Source organism: Staurois parvus, unplaced genomic scaffold (genome assembly GCF_062004578.1).
Source record: "Staurois parvus isolate SC_StPar_1 unplaced genomic scaffold, SC_StPar_1.0 ptg000087l, whole genome shotgun sequence".
In the NCBI taxonomy this organism is placed as follows: Eukaryota; Metazoa; Chordata; class Amphibia; order Anura; family Ranidae; genus Staurois; species Staurois parvus.
In genome coordinates, this window is record NW_028317883.1 from 3,226,861 (window position 1) to 3,251,062 (window position 24,202).

A 24,202-nucleotide genomic window follows, 5' to 3' on the forward strand; every position below is an offset into this window, starting at 1 on the left:
CGGCTATCTAGTAATCCTCTATTCCCGGAAGGGCTTGCATACCTCGCACAGGCACCACCTGTCTGAAGACCTCATCTCTGTGCATCAGCCGTGCTCCTGGGTAAACCACCAACAAGCACTCTAACAGGCGACCTGTGCCACTTTGGGCCTGACTCTCGCTGTCCCACTCTCAGGGGAGTCTGAAACCTAGCCGCAAGGGAAGCCCTCTCTCCATTGGCCTTCATCAGCAGGTACCTGATACACTCCCACCACCATGCTTGACTGTAGGCAAAACACACTTGTCTTTGTACTCCTCACCTGGTTGCCACCACACACGCTTGACACCTTCTGAAGCAAATAAGTTTATCTTGGTCTCATCAGACCACAGGACGTGGTTCCAGTAATCCATGTCCTTAGTCTGCTTGTCTTCAGCAAACTGTTTGCAGGCTTTCTTGTACATCATCTTTAGAAGAGGCTTCCTTCTGGGACGACAGCCATGCAGACCAATTTGATGCAGTGTGCGTCATATGGTCTGAACACTGACAGGCTTACCCTCCACCCCTTCAACCTCTGCAGCAATGCTGGCAGCACTCATACGTCTATTTCCCAAAGACAACCTCTGGCTATGACGCTGAGTATGTGCACTCAACTCCTTTGGTTGACCATGGCGTGGCCTGTTCTGAGTGGAATCTGTCCTATTAAACCGCTGTATGGTCTTGACCACTGTGCTGCAGCTCAGTTTCAAGGTCTTGGTAATCTTCTTATAGCTTAAGCCATCTTTATGTAGAGCAACAATTTTTTTTTTCAGATCCTCAGAGAGTTCTTTGCCATGAGGTGTCATGTTGAACTTCCAGTGACCAGTATGAGAGAGTGAGAGCGATACCACAAAATTTAACACACCTGCTCCCCATTCACACCTGTGACCTTGTAACACTAACGAGTCACAGGGAAAATGGCTAATTGGGCCCAATTTGGACATTTTCACTTAGGGGTGTAGTCACTTTTGTTGCCAGAGGTTTAGACATTAATGGCTGTGTGTTGAGTTATTTTGAGAGGACAGCAAATGTACACTGTTATACAAGCTGTGCACTCACTACGTCACATTGTAGCAAAGTGTCATTTCTTCAGTGTTGTCACATAAAAAGATATAATAAAATACTTACAAAAATGTGAGGGGTGTACTCACTTCTGTTAGATACTATATATATATTTATATTACACACACTTTTTTTTATCTTATGCAAACTTTTTGCATACTATACTGCATTCATGTTAGTCCCTTAAGGTAAATTTTGACTCCAAAGGGAAGGGTTTAAGTGTAAAATACTACAGTGTTGATCAACATAAAAAAGTTGAATGACACAACATAAGAAAAAGGTCTGGTTGAATTTTGACTAGATAGCACTGGCTTTTTAAGCCTTTGTGTGGATATAATGGATAAAAAGTTCAAACATTGAAAAGCTTAGACTACTGATAAAACACAACAAAAATGAAACACTGCAGCCTTCATGTCCTTGTCTGAAATCAGAGTCACTGCTTGAAAACATTGTTTTGCACACTGCCTGTCTATTTCCTCTTGACTGTATTACAAATAAAGTATTTATGCTATTGAGTTTGAAAAAGAGGTGAATGATTTTTAACCTGAAATAAAACAGATAAAAGTCCACTTTCAAAACTGTTGCATGTTTTGTTCTGTTTGATTCTGAATGAGATTTTCTATTATAGTTTTTTTGTAGTTCATTGTTTTAGCTTTCTTTAACAAGCTGATGGAAGGATGTGAACATTTTAAAATGTGAGGTTGCCTTGCAGCTAATGTACCAGTTAATGGACATGCTCTACAGGTCACATCATATCTCTTTCATTATCTATGGTCAATTGATTTGCTTGACTTGAGGTTCAACTTGGATTTGGATAGTTCACTGGAGGCCAATATATTCTGAAATATTTGTTAAAACATGCAAACAAATGTTAACCATTCTGTCTTGCAGTCCTTTTGACTTTACCTATATATTTGCAAAAATATTGCATAGGTCCATATAGAAATGATCACATCTCAGTCAAAGAGTGCTACTCACAACTCTGACTCATTCATTATCTCCACCACTTCAAGAACATCCTATTCATTATGGCAGCTGTCACAATTATGTCCACTCATTTGCCACAAAGTTAATATTAGGCATTTGCTAAATGCTGGCCCTGATGATCATTTTTGGTTACATCTCACATCCAATTGCTTGGGGTGGTGACACAACAACTTGCCTGCCACAAACACAGCCATCAGGAGGGTTAAAGTGACCCTAATCCTTAATTCCCTAAATAATATATAAATAATATATCCTTAATTCCCAAAAATAATCCATACACATCGTCACTGTATCACATACATGTACATCATCCAGCCGAGGACACACAGTGTGCCACTCCCATGACTGCTGTGTCCACTGGACAAAGCGCATTGTGGCTTCTGGCCGCCTTGAGAGGAGAGGGGGTCACTGCTATTCATAGCAGCTGTGATTCCTATGTGACTGGCCCACAGCTATCACAAGGTACCTGGGCCATTCACGGCACCCAATAACATATGATAGCTGTGGGCCACTCGCAGTACGCAATAATCACAGCTATTATGAATGTAACCCCCTTATGACAGTTCAAAACATTGCTGTTACAGTTATCATCACTGTAACAGTAATCAAAGTGTAAAAAAAAAAAAGAAACCCTGATCACCCCCCCCCCCCCCCAAAGCAGTACAGAGTCATTATGGTGACACTTAACTACTTTGATAAAAGTATGTAAAAAAAAAAGAAAGTAAAATAAGAAAATCTATGCATAAAAAAAGGAAAAATGTAAAAAACTGAATTAAAAATGATTTATTTACTTTAACATACTGTCACCAGTTAGTATCCTGATCACCACCACACCAGTTACAGTATATCATGATGCTATACTGCACTGGTGACAGTATGGAAAAAAAATAGTAATAAAAGAAAATCAATGTTAAAAAAAGGAACTAATGTTATACAGAGCAGCCGGAAGTTCCATGATGTTTCCTACTGAGCCAGTGAGCCGGAACCATCCATGTGAGTCTAACCTTTCTTCCTTCCTTCCTTTCTTCCTCTCCTCCCTCTCTCCCTTCCTTTCCTCTTTTCCTTTTCTTCCTTCCTCCATTCCATTCCTCTTCTTTCCTATCCTGCATAAAACATTTAACACTGTCAATTCATGAAATAAATTATGAGGGTGTGTTTAGGGGCCAAATTAGGGGCAGGGTAGGGTAGGGGTTAGGTGGGGTAACTGGTGACAGTTAGCTCTTAACACCTAGCTAGTAGCTCAGGGCTTTCAACGTTGAGCTCTGTAATATACCATTGTTTGTAGATGCTACAACTTTCACACAAACCAATTAATATACACTTATTGGGATTTTATTTTACCAAAAACATGTAGAAGAATACATTTTGGCCTAAATTTATAAAGAAATTTGATTTTATTGAATATGTTTTATAACGAAAAGTAGAAAATATTGTTGTTTTTTTTCATATATATAGCAAAAAATAAAAATACCACCACTACAAGAAAGCTTTATTCGTGTGAAAAATTTAATTTATTTACAGTGCTGCATGACCGCATGATTACCAATTAAAGTAGCACTGTACTTAATAGCAAAAAATGGCCTGGTCATAAAGGTGGTAAATCCTTCCAGCAGTCAAGTACCATGTTTCCCCGAAAATAAGACACTGTCTTATATTTTTTCTTGGCTCAAAAAAACACACTAAGGGGATGCAGAGGTGAACTATGGCTGGGGGGTGCAGAGGCAAGCTGTGGCTTAGGGTGCAGAACTGAGCTGTTGCCGGAGGGTGCAGAGGTGGGTTGCAACTCACATCTGCACCCCCCCAGCCGCAGCTCACCTGTGCACCCTGTCTGCAACTCACCTGTCAATTTACCTCTGCAACACCTAACTGCAGCTCACCTTTGCACATCCCCCCTCCCCCTCCACTTTCCTCATATGATTAGCTAACTTTGCAAAACACAGCTGTGAGCAGCCGGCCCTTCTCTATAGTAACTCCAGTTTCAGGTCCTATCTTCCCACACAGTGCACCAAGCGCACTCACTCACCAATCCACCTCTTCCCCACTGGCCAGCGATCACCCCTGGGGCATCGGCTTCCATGCGTTAGGCCTCAGGATGAGATGCCCCGCCTCTCCCCTAAACACACTGCACCCACAGATATCTGTTCCTTCCCTGTCCCACAGTGAGTACGGAGGTAGGGAGGTTCTGTGGGAACGGATGGTGCTGTCACTTACAAGAGGGACTGTCACATAAAAGCCACTCTAGATATTGGTGTGCACAGGGCCAGTTCCAGAGGTGCCAGAATGGCGTTCCGCCACATTCTGGCTGCAAAAAGCCCTGATCACAACTAGGTCTTGTTTTTGAGATAGGTATTATACTTTAGCAATTCCCAAAAATAGCACTAGGTCTTATTTTCGGGGTAGATCTTATTTTTGGGGAAATAGGGTAGTTGATGGCCCTGTAATCTATTTTTTATAACATTTTTCCATGCTGTCCCTCCTTGTAACAACCATCCTGACCTCTCATTTTCTTCCTCACTTCTGTTTGTTTGGAATGAGCAGTGCACATTAGTTGTGGTCAGGTACACTGCTCTATGCATGTTACACATCCTATAGTCTTTAGTCCCCAGTCCATCTTGTTAGTTAAAAGTAGAGGTGGACTGCATTCCCACATACAATGGGACCATGGAGAACAAACATGGTCCCCCTTGACATTTGTGTGTGTGCGGATGCATGTTCCTGAATGTAGACAGTGTACTCTCAGGAAAACGCACCTGCAAGCTCACGTACTGACATGTGCAGCCACTGTGTCTCAGTAGACATCATTAGGAACGTTTGCACGTGGATGCATGGAACACCTATGCATCCCCATGTGGAAAAACACAGCCCTGCATGGGTGTTCGTTATTATACACTCCATGTGAATGAGACCTTAGGAGAAAAATTGGGAGTGATCAGGGGCGGACTGACAACTCATGGGGCCCCCGGGCAATAGGGGATCATGGGGCCCCTGTGTCCTTGCCCAAACTCAAAAAAGCCTATGAAAAAAGTACCAGGGTCATCTCATGGGGCCCCCTACTGAGCCTGGGCCCTCGGGCAGTGCCTGAGTTTCCAAATGGTCAGTCCACCCCTGGGAGTGATATGAACAAAGGTGTTTGGAAATTTACTCAGTATTTACTGTAAGACCTAGTTATTTTATAAGTGCTCATTTAGGGCCAGTTTACATTTATGCATTGCTAGAACATGCGAGTATTATCACAGCACACATTATATGCGCTGACATATTGTGGTGCAGTCTATTTTTAATAGCAACTCAGCACACTAAGACAATGCACCATAGTGCATTGTGCTGAAAAACGTTTATGATTTGTTCAATATTTGAGGTTTTGGTGTGTTGCAAGCCTATTGATTTCCAGCATCAGACAAATGTAAATGAAACAGTATCAATGGCTAATGAAACATATTATCAGTATGTTTAACTTTTTGTGGCTGGCTACTGTAAATAAATGGTCGATCCGCTACCCTATTGTTACAAGAGGATGTACCCAAAAAAAAAAAAAAAACATGTTACCCCCTTCATGATGGAAGGTAAAATGAATCTTAAGGTCTAAAATCAGTTCTGCAACTTGAATGTACTAGTAAAATCGCAACTACTTGTCACTAGTGTATCCAGGTGAATTATGCCTTATTTTCTTCAGGACAGATTGGGTCTTTATTTGGAATATAAAAGTTAATGGATATCTCCTGACCTTTTTATTATTATCAAAGGAGAACAGACCCAAAATAATACAACAAACTATTTGTTTTAAATGTAGTTACATTTCTTACCACCACCCCCACTACAAAAAAAATCTCCTACTCCTGATGCTAGTGGCTATGCCACATTGCATATATTATTTGTTGTTTGTAGCCATAGCATGGTTAAGAAACAATAATGAACATTTTGCTTTTTTATTTCTACCAAAAAGCAAACAGACCCAGACCATGACCATGACATTATTCTGGATCAAGCCCTGATCTAGCTAATTTACCTTTATTTACTATTATTATTATGTTTTTTCTGCACCCAGACATACTTTTTTGATAGCTGATTGCTTTGATAGGTAATTTCAGGCTATTACAGTGAATCAGTGATCATGTGATTGGGAACTGGTGTTTACAGCACAAATGCACTAGTGTCCTCATTATTATTATACAATATTTATATAGCGCCAACAGTTTGCTCAGCACTGTACATTATAATGGGAGACAGTACACAAGACAGTACAGTAACAATACAATACAATACACAAGGGGTTCAAGGGCCCTGCTCCTTGGAGCTTACAATCTAGGAGGGAGGGGATAGTGGTACAGGAGGAAATAGCTGTGGGGGGATGGAGTGGTAGGAAGAGTGGAGGAGATTGGCAATTAGGTGAGGGCGGGGTAGGCTTCCCTGAAGAGATGGGTTTTCAGGGTGCGCCTAAAGGTGAGGAGGGTAGGTGACAGTCTGATGGATTAGGGTAGTGAGTTCCAGAGGATGGGGGAAGCCCTGGAGACGTTCATGGGAGGAGGAGACCAGGGAACTAGAGAGTAGGAGGTCTTGTGAGGAGCAGAGAGTACGTTTTGGGTGGTAAATGGATATGAGGTCGTTGATGTAGTTTGGGGCAGTGTTATGGACAGCTTTGTACGTCAATGTTAGTAATTTGAATTAATCTCATTAGGGAGATTTCCCTCACTTCCTGTCTTTGTGACAACCAAACAAGAAATAGGGGGAGGAAGTGTCACTGAAATAAAAAAATACACCCCCCAAAAAAAAGGAACATTTTCAAATGTTCCAACCTTGCCTCATTCTAATACAAAATGTGTTTGTATTTGTTTATTGGATGGAGAGATTTCACATTACTTCCTGTTGTGTAAAAATTCGACAACAATGATATAAAAAAAGACAGAAGCTCTTGATCTTTCACACTGTCAAAAGCAAGCTGGAGTTGGGCATGTGACAAAGTTGTCACAGAATTTCAATATATGATTCTAAATACGTGATGTTATACAGTAAGTACTTTATAGTGTGAACAGAGTACAATAATGTGCAGTTGTTCATGGTGAATTAAGTAGATGTGGCATTTTCTTATTAGTGATGTGCGACATACAGTATGTGTTATAACATTTACTACATACACTATATTACCATTTCTGTATACTGTTTCTACAAACATTTGAGAAAGAATGGGTCGCTCTCAGGAGCTCAGTGAATTCAAGTGTGGTACCATGATGGGTTGTCATCTGTGCAATAAGTCCATCAGTGAAATTTCCTTGCTACTAAATATTCCACAGTCAACTGTTAGTGGTATTATAACAAAGTGGAAGCAACTGGGAACAACAGCAACTGAGCCACATAGTGGTAGGACGTGTAAAATGACAGAGTGGGGTCAGCAGCGCACAGTGCACAGAAGTCGCCAACTGTCTGCAGAGTTAATAGCTAAATACCTCCAAACTTCATGTGGCCTTCAGATTAGCACAACAGTGCGTTGAGAGCTTCATGGAATGGGTTTCCATGGCTGAGCACCTGCATCCAAGCCTTACATCGCCAAGTGCAATGCAAAGCATCAGATGCAGTGGTGTAGAGCACACTGCAACTGGACTCTAGAGCAGTGGAAACGTGTTCTCTGGAATGAGGAATCACACTTCTCTGTCTGGCAATCCAATGGACGTATCTGGGTTTGGCAGTTGCCAGGAGAACAATACATGCCTGACTGCATTGTGCCAAGTGTAAAGTTTGGTGGAGGGGGGGATTATAGTGTGGGGTTGTTTTTCAGGGGTTGGGCTTGGCCCATTAGTTTCATTAAAGGGTACTCTTAAGGCATCGGCATGAACATTTTGAACAAGTTTGGACAATTTCATGCTCCCACCTTTGTGAGAATAGTTTGGGGATGGACCCTTCCTGTCCCAACATGACTGTGCACCAGTGCACAAAGCAAGGTCCATAAAGACATGGATGAGTGAGTTTTGAGTGGAGGAACTTTACTGGCCTGCACAGAGTCCTGACCCAATAGAACACCTTTGGGATGAATTAGAGGGCAGACTGTGAGCCAGGCTTTCTCGTCCAACATCAGTGCCTGACCTCACAAATACTCTTCTGGAAGAATGGTCAAACATTCCCAGAGACACACTCCTAAACCTTCTGGATAGCCTTCCAGAAGAGTTGAAGCTGTTATAGCTGCAAAGGGTGGGCCAACTTAATATTGAACCCTGTGGACTAAGACTGGGATGCCATCAAAGTTCACGTGCATGTAAAGGCAGGTGTCCCAATAATTTTGGCAATATAGTGTACATACACTGCTCAAAAAAATTAAAGGAACACTTTGAAAACACATCAGATCTCAATGTGGAAAACATATCATGCTGTATATCTATACTGATATAGACTAGGTAATGTGTTAGGAATGTAAGGATGCCTCATCGTTTGATGGAAATAAAAATTATCAACCTACAGAGGACTGAATTCAAAGACACCCCAAAAATCAAAGTGAAAAAATGATGCAGCAGGCTGAAATTTCATTGCAGCAACTCAAAACGGTACTCAATAGTTTGTATGGCCCCCACATGCTTGTATGCATGCCTGGGAACATGCTCCTAATGAGATGACGGATGGTGTCCGGGGGTATTTCCTCCCAGATTTGAACCAGGGCATTACTGAGCTTCTGGACAGTCAAAAACATGACAGTCGAAACATGATATCCCAGAGGTGTTCTATTGGATTTGGCGAGCATGGAGGGCATTCCATGGAATCAATTCCTTCATCCTCCAGGAACTGCCTGCATAATCTTGCTACATGAGGCCGGGCACCAGGAGGAACCCAGGACCCAATGCCCCAGGAGGAAGCCAGGACCCAATGGGTCATCTCAATACCTAATGGCAGTCAGGGTGCCATTGTCTAGCCTGTAGAGGTCTGTGCATCCCTCCATGGATATGCCTCCCCAGACCATCACTCACCCACCACCAAAACGGTCATGCTGAATGATGTTACAGGAAGAATAATGTTCTCCTCGGCTTCTCCAGACCCTTTCACATCTGTTACATGTGCTCAGGGTGAACTTGCTCTCATCTGTGAAAAGCACAGGGCACCAGTGGTGGACCTGAAAATTCTGGTGTTCAATGGCAAATGCCAATTGAGCTCTATGGTGTTGGTCAGTGAGCAAAGGGCCCACTAGAGGATGTTGGGCCCTCAGGCCACCCTCATGAAGTCTGTTTCTGATTATTTGGTCAGAGACATTCACACCAGTGGCCTGCTGCAGGTAATTTTTCAGGGCTCTGGTAGTGTTTATCATGTTCCTCCTTGCAAAAGGAGCAGTTACCAGTCCTGCTAATGGGTTAAGGACCTTCTACAGCCCTGCCCAGCTCTCCTAGAGTAACTGCCTGTCTCCTGGAATCTCCTCCATGCTCTTGAGACTGTGCTGGAAGACAGAGCAAACCTGGCAATGGTACGTATTGATGTGCCATCCTGGAGGAGTTGGACTGCCTGTGCAACCTCTGTAGGGTCCAGGTATCGCCTCATGCTAACAGAAGTGACATTTACCCTAGCCACATGCAAAACTAGTAAAAAACAGTCAGAAAAGATGAGCAAGGAAAGAAATGTCAGTGGCCTCCACCTGTAAAACCATTCCTGTTTTGGGGGTCGTTTCATTGTTGCCTATCTAGTGCACCTGTTCCTAATTTAATTGTTGCCCATCTAGTGCACCTGTTGTTCATTTCATTAACACCAAAGCAGCTGAAACTGATTAACAACCCCCTCTGCTACTTAACTGACCAGATCAATATCCCAGGAGTTTAATTGACTTGATGCTATACTCTGGTTAAAAAGTGTTACTTTATTTTTTTTGAGCAGTGTATATACATACATATACATGTAAGTTTAATTATGACTTGTTAAATGCATCACTAATCATATATGTATTACAACTCTGGATACAAGAATTTATGGATTTGTCTACCTCTGTGTTAACATATTCATAAGGTATTTTGAAATTCTAAATTTATATCCTATGTCGCTATAATCTGAAAAATTGCTAACATGAAACACTTGCCCTCCCCATGTAGAAACTGTGGTACTAATGTCCTAATACATGGAGGTCCTTGAACTAAGAATCATCTAAGAGCCCATCTATAGCTATATGCTAATTATGCATTCACAAATTAAAATCCTTATTTTGAATTTGCTTTTGTGATGTTCAGTTTGATACTTACTTTGTGCGTAGCCCACGTAGATTGGCAAATAACAGTACTAATTTGTTTAAATTAGCTGTGTATATTTCTTACCACGCATTAATCATGTTACACTGTATTTCTCATCAATTGTGTATTTTGGCTTTGTGAAATACAGTGTATATAAACATATATATATATATATATATATATACATACATACAGTATATGTGTGTGTATACTGTACTGTATGTGTACTTAAACACCTCCTAATAAGTGGTTATATTTTTGTATGGAAGGTAGAGTAAGCAAATCATGTTTTCTTTTTCTTCAGCCATTTTTTAATCACCTGCTTGAGTTCAGAGTAGTTCAAGAATGCTGAGCCCCAGTAGTGGAATAGAAGGGTTGCAAAGATCACCCTTGCGATCGGGCTCTGGTGTTCCACCACTGTGGGGGGGCAGGCCTCCTCTATCTCCTTCCTTTCCCCTGCTGCAGTCGCTTTCAAATTCACCTGACCATTGCACCGCTCCCCCCTAGCTGAGCTCAGTCGAGTTCTAAACAGCCGGCTTCAATACTGTGCATGCTCAGTTCCGGCTGATTAATAATCAGGTTAAAGCTTATTTAATAAAATTGGCTCAATAATATACTTGTTCCAAAGTAATTATTCACCATGCTTCTAGAAAATGAACCCCATTGTCTATCAAGTGCATGTTATCTCTTACGCATATGTTTACCGCTGCTCAAGGTAGAGAGGCTCCCAGTCTCCAAGCACAACTCTTCCTGTAGGTTCTAGCCCAGCTCATGTGCTGCATAGATGAGAACAAAGGAAGTCCGATCGGCTGCACTCCAAACAATCCGCTTTATTGAACCAGGATAAAACCAATACAGACAGTGGAAATACGGTAGGGGACCGGACTTCCTTTGTTCTCATGCATGTTATCGCTAATCTTGTTGTACCACCCCCTGTGAACATAGTGTAGATAGTGTAGGTAAATTTAGTTAGGCTCCCCTGTAGCAAGGGGAGCCAGGGTTAATTGGTTTTGTTAATAGTTAGCTGTCAGGCTCTGATGGCTGAGTCCCTGTTATCTCTCTCTGGCATCTGAAATCTTTCAGAAGGTTCTGGACCTTAGAGAACAAAGGGACAGAGACAAAGGCCTGAATATTTATGGGATCTCTACCAATCCCTGGGTGAGGATGATCCTTAAATATGCTGGAGCCTGGCCATGTGGGGGACAGTCCAGAATCCAGAGGCCTGGAGGGGACCCCTGTGCTGAGTGGGCTTGCCTGCAGACAGGAAGGTGCCAGGGAGAAAGTGTGCCGAGAGAGAGAAGAATCAGAAAGAGGAACTCTCACCTCTTTCAGCTTCAGCCAGGCTTGGTTGAGCCTGTGGAACCTGTTCAGCGGGAAGCCTGTGCAGACCTTGCCACATATGCTGCAGGACCTACAAGGGACTGAGTAAGTAACCTCTACTTATTAACCCCCCCAAGCTTATAGGGGAGAAGCAGCCAAGTGCAATACCCAGCTAGTCTTATGAAGGGGCAATCTACAGCTAACCTTCACTCCTGATTGGGGAAATCCTGAGTTTGGAGTCAGGTGCATTTATATTGGAGTCCAAGTGCTGTGATTGGTGCTAGATTTGCTTTTTGACAGTGTCTGTACAATTTCCCATGGGAACAAAGTCTGGAGTTCTTTGCTGAGAAATCAGAGTCAGTTTCAGTTTGTCCTTAAAGTTCTACTCAGTTCTGGGCATCTTCATTTCATACATATAAACAGAGGAGGTATTTAAGCAAAGTACATCGTCAATTACATATAACGTGTTACAACTTAACACAATAAAAACATTTCATTCATATAGTATATCAGATCCAAGGAGCAATATACAAAACATTGGCTGACGAATTTCCTAGACAAAGTCAATTTCTTCAGAAGCCAAAATATGCATCAATATTCTAAAATAATAACAATATTCAAAATGATTTGTTTCACAAAATAGTTGTAATCAACATCCCACTATAAGAGATAAAAAGGGGGGAAGGGAACCCAGGGGACATTCAAGAGGAAGGGGGGGGGCAAAACAAAAGCAGGCGCCTAGTGAAGACCTACAGTACCAGGACATCCTCCCCCCTTCCCTCCACCCACATCCTCCTCTGTTGGACTGGTATATTGCAAGTAAATTAGGAATATAGGTACCTCTTAAACTAGATACATTGTAGTAGGTTTATTTTTAAATATTCACACGCACAGAGGGGCTGATTAGAACTGGAAGGCTAATTACCTGAGGAGACATCCATCAACCTGCCAGTGGAGTAGGGGCAGTGGCTACCATATACACATAGCTCTCCAGAGGGACAAAAACAGAAAAATAGTATACCCTATCCTAGATTTCCTTATGTAGATCTTTAGTGGGACCTCATTTAGAATACAGTTTCCAGTTCTGGAGAATTCCCTTAAAACAAGATATTGATAAGATAGAACAAGCCCAGAAATGTGAGATGTCTGAGGGATAAAACATATCAGGAGACACTTCAGGAAGTGAATGTATACAGTCAGGAAATAATACAAAGGGGAGACATTATTGAAATATTTAAATATATCAGGCTGGTAGTACTTTCAATATGAAACTAAGAAGGAACATGGGAAAATGACCTCAAACTACCAGGAGGAAATTTCAAAATTAATCTTAGAAAGTATTACTTTACTGAAAGAATAGTTTATGCTTAGAATAGACTTCCAGCTGAGGTAGTGAGTCAGTCAACAGTAAGACTAAATTCACACTATGTGTACTGACCAGAATTTTAACACACCTGTCACCACAGGGATACATAGAAAATAGTTTTCTATGTGTCCCATTCACACTGCAAAGCAGCCTGGAGCTGCACTGCAGAGAGCTGCAATAAAATGCAGACATGCTGCATTTTATTGCAGTGCACTGTGTAAGATTGAATGTCACTGTACAGCAGCACAGCCCATTGTGCTGCTGTACAGTGACATGAAGTGTACTTTTGTACACATCAAATAAGAGTTCAGTGAAAAAAGGAGCTGTGTGATGCGCTGAATCATGCACCACACTGCTCCCTACTGCAGCCAGAATGGACAGTTACCAGAGAGGAAACCATTGTGGTTTACCTGTTTACCTCTCCAGCAGCTGTCCGTTCTGTGTGACTTAGCCCTCTTCACACTGCTATATATATCCTTTCTCACAAATGTTTGTATAAAAACAGATACACTTGGTTTGGAACAAACATAGATCTACAATGATTTACAAAAGAAGTAAAAAAAAAAAAAAAAGGGCAGACTTGATGTTTTTTTCCTGCTATTACTCTTCTATACTATTCTGCTGGAAGTGCATGACCACATGTATTACTAAAAATTATCGATTAAAGTGACATTAAAGGCAATTATTTTTTGAAAATACCAAACATGTCATACTTACCTACTTTGCGCAGTAGTTTTACACAAAGGGACCCCAATCCTCCTTTTCTAGGGTCCCCTGCCAGCACTCCCGACCCCTCCAACCTGCCAAGCCCAAGTAGGCTTGCTCCTGAGCCTCTGCTCTGCATGTCCATTCTCGTGTGGATTGGCCCTGTCCCTTCTCATTGGCTCACTGGCTATGATTGACAGCAAGTTAAGCCAAACAGGTATAGGCTCCAGGAAGTGTGTGTGTATATGGCAGGAGGTATACAAGTCGACTGACATGTAGAGGATTAAATACTAATTGGTAGTGTTGAATCCTCCTTCCCATCATCAGATCCAGGTGTGTAAGGTCTAAAGTGTATCCATGATTTCTTCCTGAGCCCCAAGCCTTCAGCTTGCGGTGTCACCCTGCCCACCAACACATGATGACATCACGGTGCGTGATAATGTCACATCTTGGAGGCCTGCTGACACGTATGGAATGGGTGACACACAGGGAGGCAGATGCCATGGAGTGCAAGCGTCACCCAGGCAAGCTGGAAATAGGAGAAGCCAGTAGCCATCCTCCAAAGCCAAACACTGGCCACACATGCCAGGTGCCGCTGATTGTACTCCATGGAAACTGGATACCTGCCATTTTATCGTATATGAACAGGCAAACATTATCTTTTGTAGGGATCGCATCTGCTCCCTAACCCTCAACCACCTGCAGCCGAATGGTGCTGCTCTTATGAGACACAAGGAGCTGTCATTCATACTGAATTCATTCTGAATGGCACCCCCACACATCTCAGCACGTTTGCTGGAACCACAGGGAAATTGCATGGGCAAAAAGAGCAAATATGCAGGAGGAACATACTCTTCCTAGACACAAACATGTCTACTGCTATGACAGATTCAGCTCCCATTGATTGTAATGGAGTGTGGGTTCAGCATCCAAATTTATTTGAACCCTGCTCAAACCCAGGGTCATTTGGCTCATCCCTAGTGATAATATATTTCAAATAGCCTAGAAACACAGAGTAAAGCAAAAACTTAAATCTATAATAACTGTTTGAGCTACTATGTTTTAAATCCAGCCATGACGGGGGCGCATGCGCGGCCGGCTCCGGGATGGCAGCGCTTTGAAGGCAGCTCCGTCCATCTGCCAGCACTAAGCGGCACACACCGACCCTGGGGACCACTAACGGCTTACAGCCCTTCATGAAGGGTGCCCGCATCTCTACTCATATGCCCCGCAGGAGGAAAACCCCGGGGCAACCCGGGAAGCTGACAAACTTCTTCCCGGCGGTCGGGCCGGGAATCCAAGATGGCGCCCGCAACAGCACACAGGGAGACAGACAGGGAAACAGAGGCAGCACTGAGGAGGACTACAGGGCCCAGCATACGGATCCCAGCTTGAGGCAGCAGCTATACCCAGGGGACCCTGGTGAGTTGTCACCCCCATTGTCCCCCACAACCAGCAGCCCAGCCAAATCTCGGCCACGCTTAGATGATGACCCTGACCCTGCATATCAGGCCCTAAATCTCCCATCTCCAATGCCACACGCAGCCTTTACTGAAATTGATGCGTTCCCTGCATCAGACAAACCGCTGACAGAGATTTGCATGAGAAACATGCTCTCATCATTACGTCAGACCCTACATACTGATATTTCCACGTCGCTCAACCAACTTACGAGCATTATAGGTCAACAAAAACGCAGAATACAGCATATAGAAACTAATATGGGAGATATCATAACGGCACATAACGATTTGATTGATGCTCACGCAGATCACACTTCGGAAATTGAACAAATCAACCTAAAACTTGCCGATCTAGAAGATAGATCGCGCCGCAACAACATTAAATTTAGAGGGATTCCTGAATCTGTTACTAATGAGACACTACTACCTTATCTACAACAATACATTAAGCTTCTCATTCCAACGATCCCTGACTTGGAGCTGGCGATCGATCGAGCCCATAGGTTGCCCAAACCTTCATTCCTATCCGCTGCTATTCCAAGAGATGTTTTGGCTCGTATACATTTCTATCATATCAAAGAGAGAATCATGACGGTGGCCAGAAATCCACCGTCACTCCCAACAACACATGCAAATATTAGATTATATGCTGATTTATCAAAAGCTACACTTCTCAACAGGAAAAAAATGGTTACCATTACCAAGGCCCTAAGAAACCATAACATAGCTTAGCAATGGGGTTTCCCCACGAAGCTAACAGTGCAACACCAAGGCAGAATTTTCACGATCAACTCTCTAGAAGCAGGCCTAGACCTACTTAAAACATGGAACATTATACCCAGAGATTCGCAGGGAGATGCACTACCTTCCCTCCAACATATGGAGACAACATGATTAACGACGCAGATCAAGATAAGTTGAAACAAACTTATATTCACGCTCTTCCCCAGAGGCTCTAGTTCAATACCGAGTTACTGGCGATCGGCCTAGAACCGATGAAAATTGTTTTACGTGTTTACATCTGGTTTGACCCTTCTGACGGTCAAAGCCCGTTCAAACCCCCCCGTTTTGCAGTAGCTAAGGAAGCTACTTGGTTTGCTTGCATTTTGCGCAAGATTTTTTTTACTATTGTTCTTTGTGTCCCTTACCTTCCCCTAATGTGGCACCACCTAGTACTCAACATTAACTCTAGACCTGCTTACCTTGAATATTTATGGAAGACCGATTCTAATCCACCAATTGAACCTACTCCGCATAACAAAATCAGAACCCTCTCTTCTCGCATATGGCCATACACTGAGCTACGATTCTCTCAAACAACACGCCACTCAAATATACACCTCAAGAAAAGACCATTAAATGATTAAAATCACATCCCTTAATGTACGAGGCCTTAATTCTCCCTTCAAGAGATCGATGCTCTCCAAAGAAGTCCGGAAATCCCAAGCCGACATCTTCTTTATACAGGAATCCCACTTTGCCACAGGAAAAATTCCTACAATACAACTACACAGATTCTCCAAAGTATTTATGGCAACTGATACTAAAAAAAAGAATGGAGTTCTCACCGCCATTAAAGACTCTATCGCATTCCGAACTATCTCAACCATAGCCGACCCGCATGGTCGTTACCATATTTTGGTGTGCCAAATAGACGATATCATCTACACGCTAGTGAATGTATACGGCCCGAACAGCAAACAACTGTCTTTTTTCCGCAAACTCCACAAAATCATATCACAACACAAACAAGGCAGACTTATCATCGGAGGCGATCTTAACATTATGGGCAATCCGCTCTTAGATTCGTCTTCCACTAAAAAATCCACCAAGCCTGACTTCAACCATTTTTTACATGACCATGACTTATATGATATCTGGAGATGTCAGCATGGCACTGAGAGAGATTACACCTACTACTCCCCTCCTCATCTCTCTTATTCAAGAATCGACAATTTCATCACTGACAAATGGACATTACAGCACGTGAGATCATCTAACATCGGTATCATAACTTGGTCAGATCACGCTCCAATCAGTATATCCTTAGATGACAATCCACGTTCAGCAATACCACCCATCTGGAGATTGAACTCTTCACTACTGAAAAGCCCAGAAAACCTGAAACATATCCTAGAAGCTCACAACCTTTTTTTTGAAACAAACTCTACTCCTGATATTTCTATTACTACACTTTGGCAAACATACAAAGCCTACATGAGAGGTATCCTCATACAATTGAATTCCCGCACAAATAGACACAGATCCCAACAAATTGACCAACTACTGACCTCCATCCGCGCACATGAAGAGATAAACAAAAAGAACCCAAATCCTTCCACGTCCGCGGCCCTCACCCTAGACAGAAACAGACTACGAACCATCCTACTCCACAATTATGATAACAATCTTCAAAAAACAAAAACCAAATTTTACGCACTAGGAAATAAAGCAAACTCACTCCTCGCCAAAATTGTCAAACAAAAACGACTTAAAGCTAAAATCTCCACAATTCAACACCCTAACACTCGCACCACATTAACAAACCCACAGGACATAGCTAATGCGTTTGCGACATATTACCAAGATCTGTATAATATAAAGGATGACCCAAACACAATCCAACCAACAACTCTCTCCATTGGAAACTTTCTACAGAACACAAATCTTCCTTGTATCACTCCTCATCAACTTGAATCTCTCTCTATGCCGATAACACCCTTAGAGATTAAAAAAACTATAAATACTCTCCCTTTAAACAAATCACCAGGAAACGATGGTTTTATTAACGAATTTTACAAATCACTAACACCCAATCTTACTTCCCACCTAGCGGCCTTATATAATCATGTCGCAACCTATGGGGAATTTCCCCCGGACATGCTACAGTCCATAATCACCACTATCCCAAAACCGGGCAAAGATCCCCAATTAGTACAAAATTATAGACCAATTTCATTACTTAATACAGACATAAAAATATATGCCAAAATAATCGCCCTAAGATTACTCCCATATCTACCTACATTAGTCCACCCAGATCAAGTGGGATTTATACACGGTAGACAGGCCCCAGACGCAACAAGACGAATTATATCCATATTGCATCACCTCGAGACCACAAAACAACCCTCCCTTCTTCTATCATTAGATGCGGAAAAAGCATTTGACCGAATTCATTGGCAATTTATGAACCTTACATTACAAAAATTTGGAATAACAGACTGGATGCTTTCAGCGATACTATCCCTCTACTTCTAGCCCACCGCCAGAGTACTGACTAATGGCACACTTTCACAACCTTTCTGTATAACGAATGGTACCAGACAAGGATGCCCACTATCCCCCATAATTTTTGCCTTACTCATCGAGCCATTAGCAACCAATCTTAGAAATGACTCAAACTTTACGGGAATTAAAATGTATCAACATGAGCACAAACTAAGTCTCTTCGCAGATGATATTATTCTTATGGTTACAAACCCCTATAAATCAATTCATTCGATACGTTCACATATCCGTAGTTATGCGGATGTTTCGTATTATAAACTCAACGAACCCAAATCATCTATACTCAACCTGCATACACCTATTGATACTAAAACTCTAATTTCCAAACATTTCCCCTTTACCTGGGAATCACATAGCATACCCTATCTAGGGATCAAACTTACCGCAATCACTAGCCAACTTTTCGCAACTAATTACAAGTCATTACTAGAAACCATCCCCCAAGAAATTAAAAATTTACGCACTACCACACTATCAACTTTAGGTAGAGTAGCAACCATAAAAATGTCTATATTACCTAAAATACTATATATATTTTTTTCGAACGCTTCCTATACCAGTCCCTCATACCTTCTTCTCTAAAGTTCAAGCTATGCTGAATAAATTTCTATGGAATTCTAAAAGACCCAGATGTTCCACGAACGTATTATTACGCCCACCCTCCAGAGGTGGGACAGGTCTCCCCCACCTAAAATCATATTACCAAGCAGTCCTCTTAGACCAACTCTTCTTTTGGTGGCACCCAACCGACGAGAAGATCTGGACCAAATTAGAAAACTCCTTATGCTCACCACACACAATAACAGACATACTGTACATACCCAGGACAACCCTACCTAAAAATTTGCAAACGCACCCGTGTTTCCAGGCTTCTTTAAATGCTTGGTTTGACTTTTCAGCCCACAATCAAGCAAACAAGGGTAATGTGAAAATTCCCACCCCCTTTTCATCCCTACGCCTTCTCACCCCTCACTTAAACATATCAACATGGAGCAGCCTTGGTATAATTCATATCCAAGATCTCTACACAAAACACAAACTAGACTCATTCTCCGTCCTCCAAAAGAAATTTCATCTTCCCGACAAAGAACAATATACCTATATGCGAATTGCCCACTCTCTTCACAAAACACAATTACCATTTGAAATAGAAATTCCTGCAACTGCACGACAATTCTTCCAAAAGACACAATACCCTAAGAAAGGAAATTCGACTTTCTATTCACTAATAACCGAAATGCAGTTCATTACACACAACTCTTCCTTACTCAATTGGGAAAAGAATTTCTCCCAACCAATCACTCTAAACACTTGGGAAAAAACATTCACTGTCACCTTTAAAGCCTCTAAATGTAGCTCCCATTGGGAGACATACCTGAAAATTCTACACCAATGGTATCTGACACCAACTAAACTATCCCAATTTTACCCTCAACACTCACAACTCTGCTGGAGACACTGGAGAAAAGGGATCTCTCCTTCACATACTATGGGACTGTAAATCCCTTAAATCTTATTGGAACAAGGTTTTCCAGATCATCTCATCACTCACAGGAACTTCAATTACTCCAAATCCCGCCCTAGCTCTTCTCCACGTCGGAATAGACATATTCCCTGTAAGTGTACGCACTATTATCATCCATATTCTAGCAGCTGCAAAAATTAACATCACCAAACTATGGAGATCCACCACAACTCCTTTATTATCCCGCCTCATCTCCGATCTCAACCTCCAATGCGAGATGGAAAGAAGAACCGTACTTTATAACTCCTCCTATCATAAATTTATAGCCCATTGGTCACGATGGTTAAATAACCCCAGTTGCTCAATAAAATGACTACTATTCGAAAGGAATACAATAATCTCTGCTCATTTAGAATTGGTGCTTACCCCCCCCTTCCTCCCCACTTCCTTCCCAGTTTTTCCACTACCCTCATGTTCTCCCCACTCTTATGCCCCACTAGTCTCCTAGAATGGTTCACAACATACAGAGCATACCTCTCATGTAACTGAATCACAGAACTACAGGTTCCCCGGCCACTTGGTGGGGAACCTCCAATTTTTTCTTTTGTCTTTATATTTCGTATAATGTTATTCTCGATGTGAACCAAAATGTTCGACTATCATATATTACTTATGTATGTTTAAACTTCAATAAAAACTATTTGAATATAAATCCAGCCATGACTGGGATTGCATGGGCTTCTTATGTGCTTTTTTCTCCCACTTTCCATAAGTATACAGAAAGGTTACTTGTCAACAGCTTAAACTGGTCCTAAAATAGTATGTAATGCAATAGTAGCCTGAATCTCGGATTGCAATATTTTTACATTTTTATTTGGTGGGTGATGATCATTACTATATGACTATGCCTTGTAGCTGGCTTGTCTTGCTGATGTGTAGTCCCATTGCAACTGCATAACACTTCATTGCAATTTAAACTCTTAAGCTTTACCCTCATTAGTGCAATTCTGTTTGCAATTGAATACATTCCATATGTAAAGAAGTTTAATATATGAAGTGTTTTTTTTCTATGACTAGTCTAAAGACACTTGAAAAGGACTAGAAATTCAACATTTAGGAGATTCAATAATCTGAAACAACAATAGGCATTTTGAACAATAGTAATTAGAAGATGGCTTCTTTGCTACTATTAAAACGGATTTATTACACTAAGGCAGACTGACATATATTGCCACACGGAAACAGGATTTCACACTCTCCAGGCATAATAAATCCTTTTTTGGGCAGATTGCCGAGGCCTTCTTCTACTTATGACATTGACATGCATTGAGATAATGGAAGGGATGCTAGGTGATAAGTTAGGCCAGGATTAGTTTAGGAGTATTTAAACAATTGTGCCACTTGCTCCATTAGTTACATTTAATGAGCAGGTTTTTAAGGCTGCATAAGGTTTGTGGTATTCAGCCAATGATACCGGAAACATATGCAGATTAAAGTATGACTGCTTTTCAGAAAGCTTAAAGTGAGACAGTATTGTTCACATCTAGCGAAAGTTCAGAAAATCTGAAGCAAATTAGCTGTAATATTTATTGAAATGTACAACATCCTGCGTCCTTAAATCTGTGAACTGTAGTGTTAAGCTGGCAAGGAATTAAGCAGAGAATTTCTAGATGCTATGTTTTCATGAGCTTATTTATGGCAGAAGAGTTGAGCTAGGGCCAAGCTATAATACATTTTTTCTTATATACGGTATCTACATTAAATTTTAAAAAAAGGAATGTGCTAAAAAAAAAATAAAAATGGAAAATCTGCTTCCTGATATCCTGGTCTATGTGTCCTTTCCATAAACATGGATCTAAGTGTAGGCCATAGCTACGAATAACCATACAACTTCACCCTCTACATTTACAGCATAGGTGTAGTGCTACTCCCATAGGAGCCGCAGGAATACTGCCCAGGTCCTCCCCGGTTACTTTGCCCAGTAGCCAGGCACATAAGCTTATTCACTTGTTTCTCCAATAACCAGTCTAGGGGTGTTGTTTTTGTTGTTTTTATTTTTGAAGAATTGGGATAGGGATGAGGGAGATGAGTGGGGTATGCCAAAATAGTAACTATGTACATTGAGGACATTGTCTAATCTTCAGGGCAAGCTATATTGAAATCCTTGCTTGAATCAAACAGTGGACTTCAGCTTAAGGCAGTAGCAACAAGTAGTAGCAGTAACAGCAGTAACTTCTTCAGAACCCCACAGCAGTGTCCCTTTTAGTAGAAGTGGACAGGTGGGCAAAGCTTTTTGGAACACCAGCCAGTATTCCCTTTGTTAGATCTGCAGCTGACTTCCTAGCATCAGAGGGGGTTAAACAGCACTCCGTCTCTAAAATCCTTTAGCAATGTCTGTATCCAGAAGGCCCAAGAGAGCTGGATGCCTTTCTCTATGATACCAGACAAGATCTTCAGGAGACAGCCTCTCAGTCAGCATAGCAGAACCTAGGTCTCAGCAATTTGGGTGGGCCCTCAGGTAGCCAACCCTAGGCCTATGGCAGCAGCTGCCTGGGAGGGCAACATGCCCTCTCCCAGGCTTGGGCAATCCTATCCAAGAAAGACCCAGAGCCCTGTGTGCTCATTGAATATATACAGTTACCCAGCATGCCTTAGAGCCCCTCTCTCTGGGATAGGCTGTATCAATATTCCTGCTGTCATCTGTATAACTCTGCACCTATCATCCAGAAGCCTCTGAAGTTTCCTGGATACAGAGGAAGCTAGACAGACTGGTAGCACCTGGGCACACAGAGCAGAGCTCACTAATTAATAACCACAGCTCACTCCATAAAGTGAGCCAACTATACTTTTACCTAGCAATAATTACAGCCACTGAGTGACAACTAAATTTAACTATCAAAAAAATAACTAATCCTATTTATCTAGTCCTAGCACTTACATAGAAGGGGGCTACATTGGTTAGATATAGAAGCCTGACATCTGACTGGTTGTCAGCAGCTCTGTATTTCCATTAGGGAAATGAGCCCCACGATGCACAGCATGTGTAAGGTATTAGGGACATTTACTGCTAATTCCATTAGCTTTTAGTTTGATATTTCCCTCAAAATGTTTGGCATATCTGAGATTTTGGGCTAATTGTATCAATGTCTTGGATGAGGGGTGCATCTCTTCTAAGTGACCAATGGTCATTTGTAGGGCTACTGGACAAGTCAGTGAAAAAAATGGCATGGGAAGCTAGGCCCTACCTTGGGGAACCTGTTCCCATGTCATTTTTTTTTTATACACTGAGCAGGGGAGAATCCTTTTTATACAGCTTAGAGGGTAATACACACACCTTATAATTACACCTCACAAATGTGAGGGAAGCCCTAATGCTGCATATGGTGCTATAGGACAGTATGATTTTTTGGGACAGCCTCAATTACAGCATATTTCGGCAGTGCCTTTTTGGCCTGTGGAATTATTTCTACTTGCTAAAAAGAAGGATTTTTTTTGGTTTTAAAGTACATTTAGTAGTTACGCAAGTGAGTGAAACAGGCCCAGAGGTTGTGACTTTAGACTCAAACAGATGTCAACACAAAATATACACCAATATATCCCCAAAAGAAAACCCTAAAATACCACAGTCTCAAAGTCTAAAACAGAAGTTACTATTTTGTTTTATAGGAAAGTCTTGTTGCTAAGAATATACAAAAATGCAGCAGAGAGGAGGATTACCTAAGCCTCACAATGCACACAAACTGACAAACAAGTGCACAATCTCCTGCGCTTGAGAGTCCCCAGGGATAGTAGCTTCCTATATTCAAGTCCAACTTTCATGGACATGTCAAACGTCACTGCCTTCTCAATACTGGGGAAGTCTGAACACACTGCAACCAAAGAACAAAACAGAGGGTGCACCAGGCTAGTGCATTATCCTCAAAGCATTGTCTTTTATTGGTAAACAGTGGTAAGTAATATAAGCACAAAACAACAGGTATATCAAAGCTTGTTATAATACATCAGCTTCAAGTCCTCGATATATCACATCTCATCGAGGGACAGTACAAATCTGGGAAGCTAACACGTTTCAAGGGACTGACCCTCTTCCTCAGAGGGTTCTGAGGACTTGTATCTTTTTTCAGCCAGAGTAACTATGTAACTATGGACAATCTAAATAGTGGAAAGATCTGTGATGTTTATCAAGTGGAGTTTTCTGAATGAAGAGAACATAAAATCAACATATCCAGCATACCAATTGTTCATGGGGATCCTGAAGAAGTGGCTGGTTCACAGAGAAACACGTTTGGATATGATTGGATTTTCCTGTATTTGGAGTGAATTATTATCACTGAGTTGGTTGC